The sequence below is a fragment of the Anopheles marshallii genome, chromosome 3 (assembly GCF_943734725.1).
Source record: "Anopheles marshallii chromosome 3, idAnoMarsDA_429_01, whole genome shotgun sequence".
Lineage (NCBI taxonomy): Eukaryota > Metazoa > Arthropoda > Insecta > Diptera > Culicidae > Anopheles > Anopheles marshallii.
Genome location: NC_071327.1, coordinates 18,529,169 through 18,535,948, shown reverse-complemented (window position 1 = coordinate 18,535,948; position 6,780 = coordinate 18,529,169).

The window sequence follows — 6,780 nt, the reverse complement described above, 5'->3', positions numbered from 1 at the left end:
TTTCGGGCATTGTTTAGTTCATTGTTTGTTTTTTCGGCAACATGTGCTCCATTGTTACGTGCTTTATGTAGGATGTGAAGCTTTTCGGGATGAAAAATATGATGGTATGGAGATGATTTAATAATATAAAAGCTTTAAACATCATCTTGACAGCCCGCAACAAGCCAAACTCGGCGATACATCACTTCAAACGCTTTTAGTTTCAATTTCATTTAAAAAGGCACAGACTTCCGAGACCAAGGCTCACAAAGCTAAACTTAAGAGCTGCTAAAACCGTAAACCTTCTCAACGATGTTCGACCCATTACCGGTACGGTACAGCTTTTACGACAAGGAATGGAATCAAATTAAACGCTCAGACATCGTTTGCTGAAGCTCGTCCCTACTGCCCATCCGGCACACTATCATTCGGTGGTTTTGGATGAGATAAGTTACGAAACGGTTATTAATTATTGCAGCGCTTCCGGCGCTTGACACGAGTGCGCCCGTTACGCAAATGTTTGCCCTTCTAGCACGAAAATAGCACGATAAGATGGGAAAGCGTTGGGTTCTGTTGATGAGCTGTGAGTAAATTCGTATTTTCCAAACAAGAATGATTCAATTTCAGAACTCATTAAAACGATGTGTTGATCTCGTTATTGATTGTTTACATTTGCTCCATGTCTTTTAAATACATAACTCGCTGGAAGCAAAAATCACGTCCAACCGATGAAAAAAAAAACCGCGAGGAAAACAATATAAAATTAATTATTTGTACATAAAAATTCCATTCCATATACAAACCCCCTTTGTGGATAAATTCATAACAAACATGCAAGAGAGCACTGAAGCTGCAAAGGATTGTTTGAGGTTTTGCTTTTGCAATGTCCCTGAGATTTCCACATCCCACATCCCCATTGGTCATAAAATACCCCAGCGCGATGGTAGATGTTTTCCACTTGAAATTGATGAAATACTCGTCGACCAAAGACTTCTTCTCCAGTAATGGAGTAGACTACAGGAATTTTTAACCATTACTGGTAAATTCCACATTGTTAATAGATAATGAAAAAAAGGCCTCCCTAAATAGCCCACAAGTGTTCCAATCAACGTTTGAATTGATGCAGTTTTCCCTTAGTGTACCAAGAGCGCTCGGCAATTTCTGGGAACAGTTTGTTTTCCACGAGGTGGTAAAATCGCTGACACTTTTCGCAAAAACATTCATCCGAGCAGCACATCGTCGGAAACTCCATTTCATGGAGGCGTCTTACTTCTCGGGAAATTAAACGCTGCCTCCCGTCGAGCTCATTTCCATCGACTTTCGCCATGAGTGCCGTTTCTGATGACTTCGTCCGTCGCTACTTACCCATCGCTCAATGTTGGAAGTCTGAACCAACTGTCCACTTTTTCCGCCCGATCCGTCCCCATCGGGCTGCCCTTTGCCAAACAGTGCAAACAACTAGTTTGGCACGGGCCTTATTCCGTTCATGCTTACGCCCACCCAACAAGGCCACCAGTTCCCACGATGTTTGGGAGAGCGAAAAACAGGCGACTCTCTGCACGTTCTACACCTACGGCTTTGACTCCACGGAACCGTTCTTTCAGTCCTGGTTGGCCTATAACCTTGCCAAATTGCCATCTAGCGAAAATGGTTACGTTGAAAGAGAGCACCGAGGACAGTGCCTTTGCGTTCCGGCGCTTCGCTCAGAGTGTGGATTTTGGAAGGCAGTCGAATTTCATTGATAATTTTACCAAACTTCCATGCGGCTACCGTTGTTGGAATGGAGCAACGCTCATGTGGTATGGAGCAGCTGGTTGGCTGCAGCTTTTCACCATGCAATGAGTTGGAATATCTTTCCGAGAATTCGTATTGGTATTGTAAGGAGCGTAGCGATGGCATCCATTTCCCATCGTGCTTACTGCGCTATTCAAAGGCGACCGCGAGCTTGGCGAGCGAAAAAATAAAAGCAAAAGCTCATCGACTTTACCGCTAACACGCTGTCGAAGATCACGTCGCGAGACGTGCTCTGGGGCTTTATTTTCTTAAGGGTCTCAGCTGCGGTTGAAACGCTAGCCCCATACGACCTGTAACGGAGATGTTGGACGTGTGTTTTCACGCGAAGGACAGACGGTTCGACGATCCGTTTTCATTCATCTTCCAAACAGCGTATGTGTGCGTCTGTGAGGATAGGTTTCTTTTGTTTTGTTTTTTTTTTTTTGGGTGACTAAAAGCACAACAAGCTCTAATGTACGCGGAATGATACATTTTTGTTTCAATCACCTGTGTTACACCTTTTTTTCCAACCCTCCGATTTTATCTTATCGGATCGAAACAAGCGCAATCTTCATGAATCAAAACGGGCGGGGTGTGAAAAATGTTGGAGCAAGGGTTGGAAAATACCATACAACAGAAGCATCCCTCGTTAAAACGTCCAAAGGTGCTCGTAACCGGTGGCAGTTATTGGATTCTTGGGTGTGCATGTGTGCGTGTGTTTTTTTTCGTCTTTTTTTTCCTTGTGCCATGTCGTAGTTTTTTCATTGATAGGTAGATCCACTCGGAAAAGCACTCCCATACATACAACGTGTGTGTGTGTGTGTGTATGTGGGCGATTTTGATGGCATTTGACTTTTCGTGCGTGGGCGAACACAAAATTCAAACCGTGCGTCGGAAGGGAGATAAAACAGACCAGAAAACACCCAACTGTACAAGGATACCAACAACAAACAGGAGTGAAACACACGACAGACCGTGCTTCCAAATACAAACAAGCGCACAACAAAAGGGAGAAAAAACCACCCCATCGTGATAACTTTCCAGTTTTGTTTCCCCCACCCTTAAGCATAACCATCGTGAGGGTGTGTTGGCAGTTTGCGGTGATCGGTTGTGGCTGTTGAAAGTGGAAAAAAGAAGCAAAATAAATATACTTAGGAACCAAAAATATTGGAGAGGACGAAAAAAAACTATCGACATCACGAAACAACACACTGTCTAAGACGAGTAATCTTGCAGTGGGGCTGATGATGATATAGGAAAATTTATGGTGCCCGTAATTTACGACCACTGACAACGTGGGTGCCTCACCGACACGTCTGCGGTGTGCCTTTTTTTTTCATTCTCGAGGAGCACGAGTGGTGACGAAGGGCGAAAACAGGAACGATGCTTTTCCATGATTACAGTTTGCAAAGAAAACAAGATTTCGGATACAAGTTTTGGGTGTACATAACCCCTGGAAGTAAGCTCATAATATGCTTGAGGGTCGCATTCTGTTGTTCGGCTTAAATAATGTGTCTGTATCAATCATTGTCCCAACAATACTACGCTGTTTTAGCGACAAATAATCACTATTTGCATCAGAACTTCACACGAGAGCCACACTCTCGTGTCAACATGCGCATAAATAGCTAGTTTTAGGGGTTTATAGAGTTATGATTCACTAAATTATTTATTTGTTCCCATTATTTTTTAAGTGCTACTTGCGAATGGAAAATTTCAATGTCTTCTGCGCTTTGGGGGATGGAAAACTTTTAACGGTTGATTTAAAGCGTGGTTATTGTCTTGGATAAATTGCTACCAGCGCCCCTAGCGCGAAATGTGGGAAACGCTGTAATGGGAAAGCAGGGGTTGTAAAACATTCGCAATGGGAATGTCGGTACAATGCGAATTAACACAATGTGGTTTGCGTTCTCATCTGGCATCTACTCCCTTTATTTCATCCGTCGATTCCATACGGTTGATGGATAAGATATTAGCCCTGTCCACTTTGAGGGGCCATCGAGTGAAGTACAAAAAACTCTGATGTTTGTACTTAAGCGACCAATCGGAGGACGAACTCGTGTACTGGTACAGGCATAAACCAAAAACATATATCTATCGAAGTATTTGTTCGAAAAGGGCCTAATTCAATGAATTCGGGTACAACCGTTTACTAGGAAACATGTGTAAGCATTGCTAGTCTTTTATTAACTGAAGGTATAGCTCAAATTAAAGAATATTAACTAATCTAATATGGTCTTTAGAGATCTCGAACTTTTAAGGCCTCTTCAATAATTGGGGTAAAAAATCAATACACCGACCAACAATAAATTTCAATTTTATTTTGACTCATATTTATAAATGAATCTTTGCGCAGAATGAATGAATCTGAATCTCTATTACAAAGATTAATGATTCCTCAAAGATTCAGCAATCAAATCTTTGTAGAATTCATGAGTTGAAAAATTATAAATTTACGAATTTTGAAACTCAACTCCTGATTTGAATAACTCCTCACAAAATATTTAATCTTTACTAAAGATTCATTTAGCAGCACTCATTCACGGAATTGTCCATAGTATTACCACAATTTACCTCAATATTAGTGTTTATTACTTTCATTTTTCATAACTTGCTCTTAAATGTGTTTATTTTCTATGTTGCCAATCCTAAAAGAGGAATTATTGTTGGTTTTAAAAATTACAAAATAGACACTTTTTTGTACATTTTAAAGCGTGTATATTTCCTTGATAAAGTAAAATAAATCGTATCAAATGTAGGAAATGTACTCAAAACAAATCGTAATTATTGTCACTTCACTTGGTACATTAGATATACATGCTGTAAAAAAACTCTAAAGAAAGTAAATCAATCAATGGAATACGTAATTCATGCTCAAAACATAAAACAACCCTTAAACAAGCGAGAAGACTGCGACAAACATGTGAAGAAACCCCTCCAACCAGCACGACAAATTCCCAGCAAAAAACCCTATTCTTACTGCACCCGCCGCCATTTATACCGCACGCTGCTTACCGATTTTAAAACGGTATTATGGTACAAAATACCACCCCAAGGTTCAATGACCACCATTGCATTCCACGTACGAAAAACCGAACAAACAATGTCCCGCTCACTGCACCTTTCTGCCAAGTTTTCCGCCCGCTTTTCGTTCGTTCTACCCGAGTTCTCCCCAAGAACCTGGGGATATGTACATCAGTAATGGATAGTGCCCATACCCGGGGCACTGTGTCGTCCTGGTGCTGGTCGTCGTGTACATTCCAAGAACTAGGACGAACCCGTACCGGCGCCGGCTGGTCTGATTCCCGAAGGAATGCAAGCGTAAACCGGCACCAGGAAGCAGCGAAAAAAGTGCACACTTTCGTTTCGATTCCGGGCGTTCCACCCACCACAATCACGGAAATGGTTGGCACAAACAAAACAATGAAAGAAAGAAAAAAAACGCCAGCGCGAAACCAAATCCCGGGAACCCTGGATATGGCCTAGATTTGTTTTATGCTTGTACCCGGTCGCTCCACAAATGGATAGGGACAATAAAAACGGGATGCGGAACCGTTCCCGATTCGGTGCTGAGTTTGGCTTAATTTACAATCGCAAGCACTTTGGGCGGCGGGTGATATAAAACCCGACCACGCGTGAGCAGAGTGAACCGAAAAATTAATGTGCATTAAACGCGGTAACGACGTCCCGGGGACTAACAATCAATCAAGCTTTACAACCGGGTCGACACTAGCACCGATCCGCATGCAGATTGACGGGTACATTGATGGGATTATGGTTGCAGTGGGATTTGGCCGTTGTTTTATGCTACTCGTCCTTCGTGTATCGCCAGCGGGCCAATGTTTTCCCGGGAAATGTATGCAAGAGAATCGTTAACTGTTTTGCCTACCGTAAAAGGGGAAAACCATCACCATCGGAGTGTCACATCTGTGTGTGTGTGTCCGCATGGGATGGATGCTTTTCCCTCTATGGAAAGGTCGCTAGTGTATTTCATCTCTCAGCACTCGAATTCGGGTATGTTAGGTACTTTTCCTTGTGCAAGATAATTGAGCCGAAATTGGTGGAACTGGTGGCCCCACGTGGCGAGACCCGTCAATATCGAATCGATCGAACCACCACATTTGGGAACCTTGCTGATGCCCAACCGTCCCTTTCTCGCAAGGCAAAAGTCAACGAACTCTCCAGTGTGACTTGGAAACGAACCCTCCAAGGAAAGCCCAGCAGCAGCAGCAACAACAAAGGGATGGGAAAGCAATTATTCAATATAGCGCAATTGGGTCGCAAACAAGGCCGGTCATAGGTCTCGTGTGATAAACCGAGCCCAGCGCAGGCATGGAGTCATCTATTTTAACCTCATTCAGGGCCGCTCCCGTGTGGATTAGGGTAAGCTGAGCAAATTGATAATTAAAATTACACTTCGCTTAAGCAGATCTGAGGGCTAGAAGGCATTGCCAGCAGTAAATATCAAACACGAAAGCTGCAACAGAACAGAAATTCCAAGTGAAACTGAAAGATGTTTGCCATTTTGGAAGCTAAAAATTTCAACTCATCCCCTTACTTAGCCCGCATTTAGACCATTTCACCATGCACGCTAGACGTTCGCGCAGAATTCGTCTGCCCAGGATGGGGGGGGGGGGGGGAAAAAAGTACTCCGGGAAGGTCATAAAGGTGACCTTTTTTGTACTTTTAAACAAACAAAAAAACACAACAACTACGCTATTATCAGCAGAAGGTTAAAGTTCACCGCCAGCTCGATGGATTGGCCTACCTACAGAATGGCTTTTGTAAAAATGCGGCTCAGGCCCTGAACAACCCCTATGCTTACGGATGGATAATGGGGAGGGAAGGGAGAGGAAATGGGGGTGGGGGGTGTGGAGGGGAAACCTTGGCCACCGGTGCTTATCCAGTGGCATGGGGTAAGCATTTTTCCTTTCCTACCCCACTGTTCTCACACCACCCCGGCGCTTCTCCGCGAGCGCAACACAAGAAGTCTTTTGATTCCGAACCCGACGACTCCCCAGGCTCCAT